The sequence below is a fragment of the Alligator mississippiensis genome, chromosome 7 (assembly GCF_030867095.1).
Source record: "Alligator mississippiensis isolate rAllMis1 chromosome 7, rAllMis1, whole genome shotgun sequence".
Classification (NCBI taxonomy): Eukaryota; Metazoa; Chordata; order Crocodylia; family Alligatoridae; genus Alligator; species Alligator mississippiensis.
In genome coordinates, this window is record NC_081830.1 from 40,210,054 (window position 1) to 40,222,307 (window position 12,254).

At 44.2% G+C, this 12,254-nt stretch overlaps 1 long non-coding RNA gene across 1 annotated transcript; it reads left to right on the plus strand.

Moving 5' to 3' along the window:
• Window positions 1-9,110: 9,110 nt before the first annotated feature.
• On the plus strand, window positions 9,111-11,226 carry LOC132251716 (uncharacterized). Its single transcript, XR_009463653.1, has 3 exons — window positions 9,111-9,206; window positions 9,502-9,577; window positions 10,927-11,226. It is a non-coding gene; the product is annotated as an uncharacterized LOC132251716 (long non-coding RNA).
• The last annotated feature ends 1,028 nt before the right edge of the window (window positions 11,227-12,254 follow it).

Below are 12,254 nucleotides of genomic sequence, written 5' to 3' on the forward strand. Positions count from 1 at the left end.
TCACCCCTGCTGCTGTCCCTAACAGAACCCAGCTTTCCTTGCTGCCACTTCCCACAGCTCAGGCTGGAGCAATGCAGAAAGGCTGGGTGGTGGGTCTTCCCAATACTGTCCTATGCCCACAGATGTAAGTAGAGAAGTGGGGGGGGGGGGGGAGACTGTGCTGCTGAGTGGGAGGGGAAGTAAGGGGGAAGTAGGAGCTGAGGGGCTGGTGGGATTCTTACCTAATTCAGACACTTAAATAAAAAGACCCTGGTTGCTGCTTCTGTGGCCTAGTCTGCAGCAGGGTGGGAGGCTGGCAGCAGGGGTGCAGCTACCACTGCAGTGCCAGTTGCTGCTTCTGCACCCTGCTTTTAAAATCCTGGATCCACCCATGCAGTAATCTCATCTTTTTGTACATGCAAATATAGTACAGGCATGCTTCCTTTGCTGGTTATTGTGGGTATTTCTTTCCTATAAATAAAAAGGAATCTCGCCTCTGGTGTAAATACAGGCACTCACTCCCTGCCAGTTATAAGAAATGCTGAGGATTATGACGTTGGAAAGAAAATAGCTTTCAGTCAGTTTTACTTTGCACTTTTGATACAACTATTCAATTCACTGTTGCCCCTGTCTAGTCAGTCAGTTTCCCCCTGCTTGTGTGGGCTGTTCTCATGGCAACAGAAGTGAGAGAGCCTTTTATAAAGAGAACACCTCTTTTGTGGAATGATGAAACTTGCCAAAGGGCAGGTGTGATGGCTGCCACTGCTGGTTAACATTTTTACATTGTCTAGATTACAAGTCTGCACTGGTATGTTTTAAATAAGATACGGTGTTAGGCTAAGGCAAAGGCTGGCTGCCCACCCCAGTTCCTTGTCTGCTGTGTTCTGGGCTTGCAGGTTTATTGTTGGACGGATGACCCACAGGTGAGCAGCCAGCCTGCTGATAGCTCCATAATCTCCAAGGGTCAGCAAAGAGTAATATAAACTGACATCAGAGGAGAATAAGGTTGCAAGGGAGATGAGCTGTGTGGGAGTAGAAGCAACAGCTGGAAGCTGTGAGTGAATGGCAGATAGGAAATTGGGCAGTTTGAGACGTGGGAATTGAGACTGGAAGACCTGAGAACTAAATGGAGGTAAGAGGGTTGCATGGGAAGCCCACCAGTTGTTGCAGTGGGAAGATACACCACAGGCAGGCAGCTGAAGAAGGATAATGGCAATAGCTTTGGGCTGTCTTGATGGGTGGGTTAGGAGCTTATTTTAAGGCAATTAAATGCCTGTGCCAAAGGTGGCTGCCTGCCTGAGGATTCCTTTGCTAAGATGAGCAGAAGTAAAGCTGGAATATGTGCAAGGTGGTTTTTTGCATCCTAGCAGGGGCTGGACCCTTGTGCTGGGTGCACTTTCAGAGCTTCTCTCAGAGGCTAGAGACAGAAATTGCACACAAACCAGTATAAGTGATCGGAAACTGGTTCAAATCTGTAACACAACAGAAGTTCAATGTACATAACTCTCAAAATGTCTGAAGTCAGTTTAAGATAAACCTGGATGGATGTAGGCTAGACTTATGTTTTTAGGTTAAATCAGTTTATTGAACTTCTGTCCCAGGTTCCCTACAGATTCAAGTAAATTCACAATTCTCCAGCATCCCAGGCATGCCTTTGTAGCTGCCCCACAAACTTCCCTTGCAAGGCAGGCAGGCTAGGCTGAGCCCAAGCTGTTTGCTGCAGCCAAGCCAGGAAGCATGCTTTAGTGGTCCCTGGCTTCTGACCTGGGCCACTGCAGGTATGTGGATGTATTTCTGGAATCAAAAGTGAATGCCTGTTTACTTGCTTATTGGTTCAATCTATACAGCTTAAACTAACCTGTGAAGATTGAACTGAGTCAGCCTCAGACTTTTTGATGGTCTACACTTAGCCAGAGAGCACAACAGTGAAGCAAGGCAGTGAGGGCTGGGATGGTCTTTCCAATACTGTTCTGTGCCCATGTTTCTATGCCTATATTAAACATTTGGCAGGCTGGTGCATTTCCACTTTTTTTTTGTGGTGACTTTCTACAATAGTGGTGGGAGAGCAAACTGCTCACATCAGTGGGGGGCACAAAGCAACACTGCCACGAGGTGGGAAAGCTTCCAGGTTCCCTTCCTATCAGCACTACCACTTATGTAACTGCTGTCTGCCTCCTGGTACAACATGTCAGGCAGCTGAATGAAGCACTACAAAAGCAGTATCCTTGGACAAAGTGGTGCTGCTGTTATGTTGCTTGGTGGGTGACTGAAGTGAGGGGGATAACTGGTTCATACAGTAAAGGTAGATACACTGAAGTGAGCAAGAAGGATAGCTATGATCAAATATAGTAGTTGTGGATCTGCTCTACCTAGAGGAGAAAGAGGAAAATCAGACTTAACAGGCTTAACTGCTCTCTAGGCAGTTTTCAGTGTGTATTAGGAGAGCTTGTGTGACCCACTAGTGACTGTTACAAAAAACCTCTCCCACTCCAGGCCTGATCCACAGAGGATCCAAATAATTACAGCCTCCAGTTTTTAAATCAGTGGTGACAAACCTTTGGGCGCTGTGGGCTGGATGAGTGGTGAGGGTTTGGTTTGCAGGCCAGATCTGCAGTTCAGGTGACATGTGCTTGGATCTGGCCACAAGCCAGCTTGACTGGGCCATGCGCTGCCCTGATCAGGTTGCATGCTAATGCGATTTGGCACAGAGGGCCAAGTTATCCAACCCATGGGGCTCCATAGATTCATAGTTTGTAAGGCCAGAAGGGACCTTGGAAGATCCATTGGGTCCAGCCCCCTGCACCAAGCAGGAAAGAGAACTGGGGGTCAGGTGACTCCAGCAAGGTGACTGTCTAGTCTCCTCTTGAAGATTTCCAGGGTAGGTGATTGCACCACCTCTGAAAGGAGCTTATTCCAGTCTGGACACTGTGACTGTGAAGAAGTTTGTCTTAATATTGAGCCTGAATCAATCTTCCATGGGTTTGTGGCCATTACTCCTGGTTTTCCCCTTGGGTGCCCTGGTGAACAGTTGCTCACCGAGCTCTTGATGTATTCCCCTGGTGTAGTGGTAAGCTGCTACCAGGTCCCTCTCAGCCTCCTCTTCTTGGGCTGAAGAGTCCCAGATCCCTCAGCCTTTCCTTGTATGGCTTGCCTTTTAAGACTGATCATACGAGTGGCTCTTCTTTGGACTCTCTCAAGCTTGTCCACATCCCTGTTGAAGTGCAATGCCCAGAACTGGATGCAGTACTCCAGCTGCAGTCTCACCAGTACCAGTGCTGAGTAGAGTGGAAGAATCACAGTCCAATGGCTTTGCTGGAGATGCATCGATTGATGCATGCCAGAGTATTATTTGCCCTACTGGCTACAGCACTGAACTGCTGGCTCGCGTTCATACTGTGGTCTATTATTACCCCTAGGCCCCTTTCATTTGTGGTGCTAATCAGTTTGGTGCTGCCAAGCCTGTAGGTATGTTGGGGGTTGCTCATCCCAAGGTGGAGCACTTTGTTTCTCAACATTTGAACTTCATCAGATTCTGATCCGCCCAACTTACTAGCTTGTCTAGGTTTGCTTATATCTGTAGCCAGTCTTCAAGTGTGGCCACGCTCCATACAGGTCTAGAAATTTAGCAGCAGGAGAGTGACAATTAGCGCTGCTACTGGTCCCCTGCCAAATTTCCAGACCCTTGGGAGAACCCTGTGTGTTGGATGACACATCTTTGTGGACTGGGGGTTGAGCACCCATGACTTAAGCTGTAGCATCTTAGGCTATTAGCTTTGGAGGCTCCGAGTTCAGTTTCTCACGTGTCGGCTGATGGAGATCAGTCTTTTACAGATGGAGCTGACTAGACTGATTTTTTTTTTTTTTTTTTTTGCATGGCTAGATGTGATCCAACACTGGGAATTGGCATACTAGGAAAATAGTGGGTCACCTGCTTCATGTTTGGGTAGAAGGCAGGTAACTGGTTGCCCATGTAGGATAATTAAAAGGCATCCATTATTAAAGTACAAAATTAAATGAATTTACCCCTCGCCTTGTTTGACTGATGCAGCTTCAAGTTTAGCCATCAAGCTTTGCATACCTCCTGGATGCTTGCTTCTGGCTGAAGTAGCTCTGTGACAACTTGGCCCTACCATTGCTTTCCCCCGACATAAAATCTTGAGCTAGGTTATTTATGAAGCCTGGTTTTGTTAAACTTATTTGCTTTTGCTTTCTTGCAGGCCCTTGTAGCTTTGCTTGCAGCTTGTGCGTTTTTACTGCTTGTGGCCATTTGTAATCTTTCACCATGTATTAATCAGCCCGAGTGCAGAACAGACACTTAGTACTTCAGTTGTGGGCCTGAAACAGCAGTTGCTTAGTGTACAAAACTGAGCACCCCACTAAATAAAAGCACTACCAGAAGGGGTCCTTGAAAGCCTTCAAACTGTAATGCGCTGGTCTAGTCTCAATGATTCCCGAATTTTATCGGAGAGAGAGAGAGGGGAAAAATAGTGACACTAGGGAAGACAAAGGGATATTTTCAGGTTGCAAGTTTCTGCAGTGGAGTCTTTTTGAGGACTACAACTGCTACTAAAGTTTATATTCTCAGTTTTATTTAAATGTGTTGCTTGCTTATGTTGTGGGCTTGCTATAGCAGAAAACCGAATCTATGAAGTATGAAAATTGTGTTGTGATCGGAGTATAGCACTATCCTGTGATGACACTGGGATTCATTCGTGGCCTGTTATGGAATATGGGTTTCAGTTGCTTTAGAAAGATTGAAAAGAAAGTGATTGGGAGGATGGCAAATGGAAAGTGCATTTGTGATTAGAACACCAAGCAGTGAAAGGTGAATAAGGAAGGACACCAAATGCATCCTGTAGTTAAGGCTTTGCTTTGGGATTTGGGAAGTGTAAGTTTACTTCCCAGCTCTGCCGAGGGTGTCCTGTGTAACCCTGGGCGAAACACTTAATTCCTCTGCCTTGATTCCACATTTTTAATGTGAGAATATATTTTTTTTCTTACCCCTGTCATGTCACCCTAAATTTTATGAACAATGTAAGCCATCATGTGCGTGTACACACAGTATTTTTACCATTCTGCAGCAATGCCCTTATCTGAGGCCTCTGGTTGATATTATAATACAAACATAAAAATAAGCTTGGCTAGAACTTCTTGCTCTCCTTTTGTCTAGGTTGATATTGATGTGGCTTCATGCCGCCTTGTGTGAATTTCCCTTTTTACCAAATTGGACTTCCTGTTCACTGGTGTGGCTTTTTGTTTTCCCTCCCTCATAATTTCTGCCTTTTGCTGCCCTTGATTGGGATAGAGAGCTGCTTTTGCAATGCTGGAGGAAAAGATGGTGTCAGCAGTTCAGGGTGTTGTAATCACTTTACTGTAAAAATTCCCTGGAGGCTGGTGCTCAGTATAGAGGTTCTCCATCTGGAAAGAAAGTTCATTATAAAACTGAAAGAAGAAAATTGGAACGTGTGTGTGGATGGACGGATGGATCAAATCAGCATTGAATCTTCAGATTTGGATTTGGCTGAATCGAATTGGGGACAATGATCTGAATCAATGAATCGAATCGCTGTCCCTGATTTGGGCCGAATCGAATAGGGCCTGTTTCCCACACCCCTAATGAGCACTATTACTAAGTCATGTGTCAGGGGGCTTCAGGGGAACAAGAGTACCTAATACGCGGGGATCCGGGTCTTCTATTTCCCATGGAAAAACAGAAAAAACCACAGATTTTCCCTTTAACCTAGAAAAATGCGGATTTTTCATTTTTAATGGAGAAACATTAAAATGTTTAATGGGGATTTTCCATTTTTGCAAAGAGCTCTCTGCAGACTGGCAGAGTTCCAGCCTGCAAGGGGCTAGGAGGGAGAAGGAGTGGGAGGAGGGCTGTTGGGCAGGGAGCTCCACATGCATACGCACGTGCACACATGCACATGTCCACCAGGTAGCCTGGAGAGCAGCGCCCTGAAGGTAAGTCTGGGCAGGTGGGGGTTGGGGGGAACTGAAGCACCCATAGGGAGAGAGGGAGTTGAGCAGGGCTGGGGCTGCTACCTCGCTGGTGTGGTACATGGGGCTTGGGGCTGGAATGTGCAGCCGCAGGGCTCCAGTAGGGAGTGGGATGGGGCCGCGAGCAGCTTGTCTGGGAGGTCAGGGGGTGGAGCTGGCTCCCTGCTGCAGCATGCGCTCCTGGGGAGGGCAAGGGGGGCACTTGCCCCCCAGATTAGTGTGTGGGGGAGGGGTGGGTGCGGGCTGCCCACTGTGGACTCAGGCTTTCTGCCCTGCTGCCCTCCTGGGGCCTCTACGGCCCAGCAGGCAGGACCTGGCATGGCTGGGCAGAGCAGGACTGAGTGGGGATGTTCCTTGTTGCTGCAAGCCCCGTGCTGCCCTGGCGAGGTACTCTCTGCCCACCTGGCAGCAGCGGGGGTGGTAGTGCAGGGTTGTGTCCATCAGGGCTGAGAGGGGTGCAAGGGCTGTGAGCGGGGAGTGAGGGTCACCAGCAGGGTGGGGGTGCTGTTGTTTGGGAGTGAGGTCCTGGACCTGAGTCCTGGTGAGCAAAGGAGCTCTGATTTTTTTTTTTTTTTTTTCTATGATAACCCTGAAATCAAATACCAAAATTTATAGGTACTTAGAATTAATTTTAATATAGTGATAGAAGTGGTAGGTTTCAAATTGCTTAAAATTTTAAATATATCAATAAAATGTTGTGTTCAAATATATATTAGTGGTATTTCATTTTAATTCTGGATTTGGGGTTTTTTAATCAGAATTTCCTTTTTATTTTTATCGGAGAATTTGTGAATTTTAAACACAGAAAACTAGGATTTCTGCTTCTGCAGGATGCTGCTGTTCTAGGCTTGTCCTTGGACACATGGGAAAGATTCCTTGTGCCTGCTGATCTTTCATATAGGGTGCTGTGCTTAAGTGCATAGTTCTAGGACTGGGAAAAGGCTATGCATTTATCTGGGCTTAATATAAACAATGTTGTGGTAATAGCAGCTTCAATGCTGATTAGCTTCTATAATTTTCAAGGCTTCTGATAGCAGCCCTTTGACAGCTACTTCCCTTCACCATTTCTGGTGCCAATTATGCAATACAGTTAAATTGCAAAGTAGGCAGTGGAGCTGAAAAGACGGATCACTTACCTGATTATATAGATAACCAATGTTAATTATACTGTAGACAATAGGCAAGAAGGGACATGCATTGTGTTATACCGTTAAACTAACTCTGTATGTATTGGGTATGTATATGTGGATGATTCTGTTTCTAAAACACTTATATTTAAAGGTAGGAAAATTATAGTTGTAGCTGCAGCTGGCTGAATGCTTTCAACCAAAAACCAGCATTTTGGCAAACAGTATTTTCTGGAAAAAAATATTTATGATTGGAAAAGTTGCTGGCAATTTTCAAAGCCAAATTAAAATATTAATTTTGATTTTAAATTGTCATTGGTTTAAAAAAAACAAAGTAGTCCAAACTTTGAATAATCTTATTCTCATTTTCTGTACCTTTTTTTAAAATCAGTAAATGCAATAATATGATGGTTCAGCTTTTTCTTTACTTCGTTCTCTATTCAAAATTTCAGCTTTCCAAAAATGATGACGAGAGAAAGTGTGAAAATAAATATAAAATGTTGCCACTAGTTCCTAAAAAGCTAAGAAAACTTTTCAAAGTTGCTATAAAAAAGCAGGGAAATAAAACCTAGAAATCTGTCTTTTTGGTGACAAAGAGGACATACAAGAAAGAGAAGTTTCATTTGAGTTTGAAGTACTTGCCCCTGTAAAGTAGAAATTTAAATGCGACTGTCTAAAAATATATTTAGGAAGTGCAGAACTCATTTGGCCAGCTCGATTTGTAGCGAGCACAGAGATGACTTGGTCTGACATGTCCTCGTGCTGGCCCCAGCCGTCGCATGATGTACTGATTAGAACAGGATTTCACATTGGTACAAGAACCTGTCCACATGGAGTTCATTTCTAGATCAAAGCCAGTCTGGAAGTCATCTGGAGTTGTCAATGCCAAATAATGCCCCCTCCCCCCTCTTTTTTCTTTTTCAAGTTGGACATTCATGGCTGCTTATGATACTGGGATTCATCTCCCAGGACACCTACCAGTAGCAGAGTCCAAGTTTGTGCTGCATATATTGCCACCATGATTCCTTGGCTCAGGTTGAGGATGCCTTACTCCTCTGAACCAGTTTTTTTTCTGCACATAACATCCTGGTAATAATTAGAGCATTGCTGTTGGGGAAGATTTGATGGAGGAGTGTTAGAATATTTTGCCTCTGCCCAATGTGGTGTTTAGCAGCTGGAAATACTGCAAACGCTGTGACCAATAAAAGTTTTGGGGATCATCAGACAAAAGGTGGGGAAGCCCAGCATTGCCTGGTAACAAAGTAATTTATCCTGCCAGGATGCCTAAATTGTAACTTTCAGAAGCTTAAAATGGCATCCACATAATGCTTAACCAAATTTTCTAACCTTTTTGGAAGGTATCTGGGTGGCCTATTCCTCCACATTGTAAAACTAATGCAAAGCTCATTAGAAAACAGCAAGACTTTTTTTTTCCCCCAAAGGCATCACTGAATTTGGGGTTAAGGCCAGAGTCCCTGGAACAACAGTCCTGTCACTTTTTGGGGGTTCTCTTTGCTCCAGAGAATATATGGCAAGGAGGCAGCTTGCCTTAAATTCATAGTATCTCAGTAAATACAACTCAGTTTACTTTTCTGAAGGCCAAAAAAGGTGCTGTGACACTTTCTTCACTTCGCTCTGCAACAAAGAACAGTAATTTTCTTCAATCTTAAGCACAGGTCCAGACCTTTCCTTATCACCCTTCCAAATTCCACAGTGGCATCACCAAGCCTCTAACTTCAGAGAATTTGTTTTTAATTTAAGCCATCAGAAGTCAATATGATGGTACTGAAGTGTGTGGGGAGTGGTTGTTGTGGTTCCTCCTACTCGATTTGCTGAACTCTGCCTATCCTGCAGACCTTGAGCTCTGAGTCGGAAACCATCTTTGTATGGTGCGTTCTTACTGTCATATAAAAGGGAATGGTATACGTAGCTAAGAAATCAGGCCCAGTGACAATCGTTTAAAATCTTTAACATCTTAAGCGCTTTTCTTTGGGTCTTTTTTTTTCCTCCACGCTTTTGACTGAAACTGGGAACTGCAGGTACCCGCAAAGGAGAACGAACCAGAGTTGACTCGGCTCCTTGGAGTCTGAAGAAAAGGTTAGATTTTGTTTTGGTTCAAGGGATGGGGTGGAGGTTCAGGCTGAACAGGATTTTGTTTGAATTGGTTCACTCAACTCTGCTATAAATCAGGCTTGAATACTGTACCAGTGAGTATAAAATACTTGGATATAAATCAAGGGTTGAACACACTGTACCTGTGAGTATAAAACGCTTGATATATAAGTCAAGGCGAATGCTCTGTATGAACTACTTGGAGAGATAAATGATAGTGCTTGAATACTGGCCGGTTAAATATAAAATACTTGGGCTATGTGTCTCATTTTCACACTAGTGCTTGAACACGTGTATACATCACAATTGCCAGCTCCGAATGAAATACTCTAGTCTCGAGTCTGCCTGCCGAGGTGGTGAGTACATCAGAACTTGTTTTCTGTATATGGAGACTTCTTGGAGCATTTCTCAAGATATATATTCTGTGCTGTGCGTGGGAAGATCAATGTGATCTTTTGATGAGTTGCTTATAGGTATCAAAGTGTACATACCCTTCTTGCAAACATCACGTGCAGAGAATACTGCTTTTCTTCTGCTTAAGAGATAGTGTGCTCTCATCTGACAAACATACAGACCGTGCACAAAGCTTGAGTCCGTATCAAGGACAGATTCTAATGGTCTGTGGCTTAATAACAAAGCAGTTTACCTTAGCTAATAGTGATTTTAACTTTTTTCTTTCTGAAGAAGGTCTTATTTGCCTACTCTGTTCAGGAATACCGATCAGGGATTATCTCTACTTCCCCCTTACCCATTTAAAGCAGATCAGATGTTTGTAAAGGTCCCACGTCAAATATGCTTAGCATCCTAAATTCCAAACACTTTGACGGAGATGTGAGACAAAATACAGGGAGGGTACGTATGTAAACAGCCCATAATAGTGGCAAACATGACTTCTTACCTTCATGATTTGGTATCATTAAAGCTGTCAGCCTAGGAGATGTCTGGATATCCAGCATAAGATGCATCATAAACTCATCTTTGTTAATGAATAAAATATAGATGCATTATCATTTTCCTTGCTGTAAATGTCCTTGGTATTTTAGCTACAGCTCTTCTAGTGATCCACTAATTTTTAACAAAATATTATGGGAAAGACCAACAATACCTACACTGCAGTTACTGTCCGTACTATTTTCTCTCTTAACACATTATAGTCTCAATGGGAGCTGTCATTCATACCAAAGATGCTCAATTCTGAACCTGAAACTTTTTTCCAGCCGACTTTGATATCGTTCTAGTTGCGTACAGAATTAAGTATACTTACCTTCTCTGTCAAATACACATGGGACAAATTCTCCCTCTAGCTTCTCTAAATGTCCCCACTACCACCCAGATTATGCATCAGTGGGGTTGTGAAGGGTATTCCCAATTCCCATATAAGCACCTAAATGCCTCTTTATGGATGTGGACCGTAAACAATTTCACATCTTCATCTGGAAAGTTATAATTTAATTTTTCCCCCTGCCTTTGTTTTGTTTAGATTTTGACTTCCGAGCAAGGACTGTCGTATGTATGCGACCCTTAGGGGAAAAATCTCAGTTAGGAGTCTGTATCTTTTACTGTAATGCAATGTGTTGGTTACCTTACAATTGACACCATATTGCCATGATGTGGGAGATGAAAAATACTTATGGCTTTCCAAGGATGTTGGGGAAGCACAAGGGACTGGCAGGCTTCAGCCTTGATTTTTCTGATTTCTTGGTAGTATGAATGCTCCCGTTTTTGAGACCATGACATCTGGATTCTTCTTGAATTTGAGCAGTGAGGCCAATGCTGTGCAGTTTAGACGCATCCTATCTTGCACAGTAACATAATGAGGGGTGAGTGACCAGCCCTGGGTGCCCACTGAGAGAGCAGTACCATAGTTGCCCTGGCTCCTGCCCTCCTGCTGCTGCCTCCTGGGATGATCTTACAGCAAGCATGGGCATGGGCTGGCTTTTCATCTGAATGTTGCTTCTGTTGGATCAAAACATGAAATAAGAAAAATGAAAGCTAATCATCCTGTTTCCTAGCAAGAAAATAAAGAATCATTTGCTTGGTGCATGATCTTACTTTGTCCACCCTAAAACAGGCAATATATTGTGAGTCAACAGATTGGTGTTTACATGGCACAAGGCAGTGCTGTGCAGAAATACCTCAACTCTTGAATGAACTGGTATGGTTATAGCAAAGAAGTAGTTGTATTAACTAAACCACTGAGCACTGGCAGCTGTGACTGAAGTCTATGGAAACTATGCTTTGAACATAAGGCTCTATAAAATACTATGTGCCCTACCATTTACTACATACTAGGGGTGTGCAAAATGGGCCCTATTCAATTTGGATTTGGGTTCGGCCTGAATCGGGGACAGTGATTCGATTACTTTGATTTGGATCACTGTCCCTGATTCAGTTTGGCCAAATCCAGATCTGAAGATTTGATGCTGACTCAGAGAATCAGCTATTCGGACACAGATGCAGCTTTTAAAGTGTGTGTTTGTTTGTTTGTTTTCTCCATACCTTGAGGTAGCAGGTGCGGCTTGCTGTGATGCTGGGGTGCATGGAGTGTCCCACAGGAGCGCGGGGAGGCCCTCCACATGCTCGGTGGACTGGAAGTACTTCTGGGTCTGCTGGGGAGCGTGTTGGGACCCCTCCACAGCCCTCCAGCTTGGCAGTTGACTTTGGGGGGACCCTGGGTGCCCTTCCAGATCTGGGAGGCACTAATACTTCTGGGTCTACTGGGGAGCCCCCTACGCTTCTGTGGGATGTTCCATCTGCCTCAGCATTGCATCACTCATGAGCCACCTGGTACCTAGAGGTATGCAGAAAAAACATTTAAAGCTGCGTTTATGTCTGAATCTCTGAATCTTTCCAAATCACTCCAAATCAATTCGGAGGGTTCCAGTTTGATTTGGAGAGATTAAGGGGTCCTCTGATTTGATTTGGTGATTCGGCCACCAAATTGAGCCAAATCAAATCGGGGACTGAAGCTTTGCACAGCCCTACTACATACTGTATGCACTACAGTGTATAAAATACTGTGCGCTGAGTCCA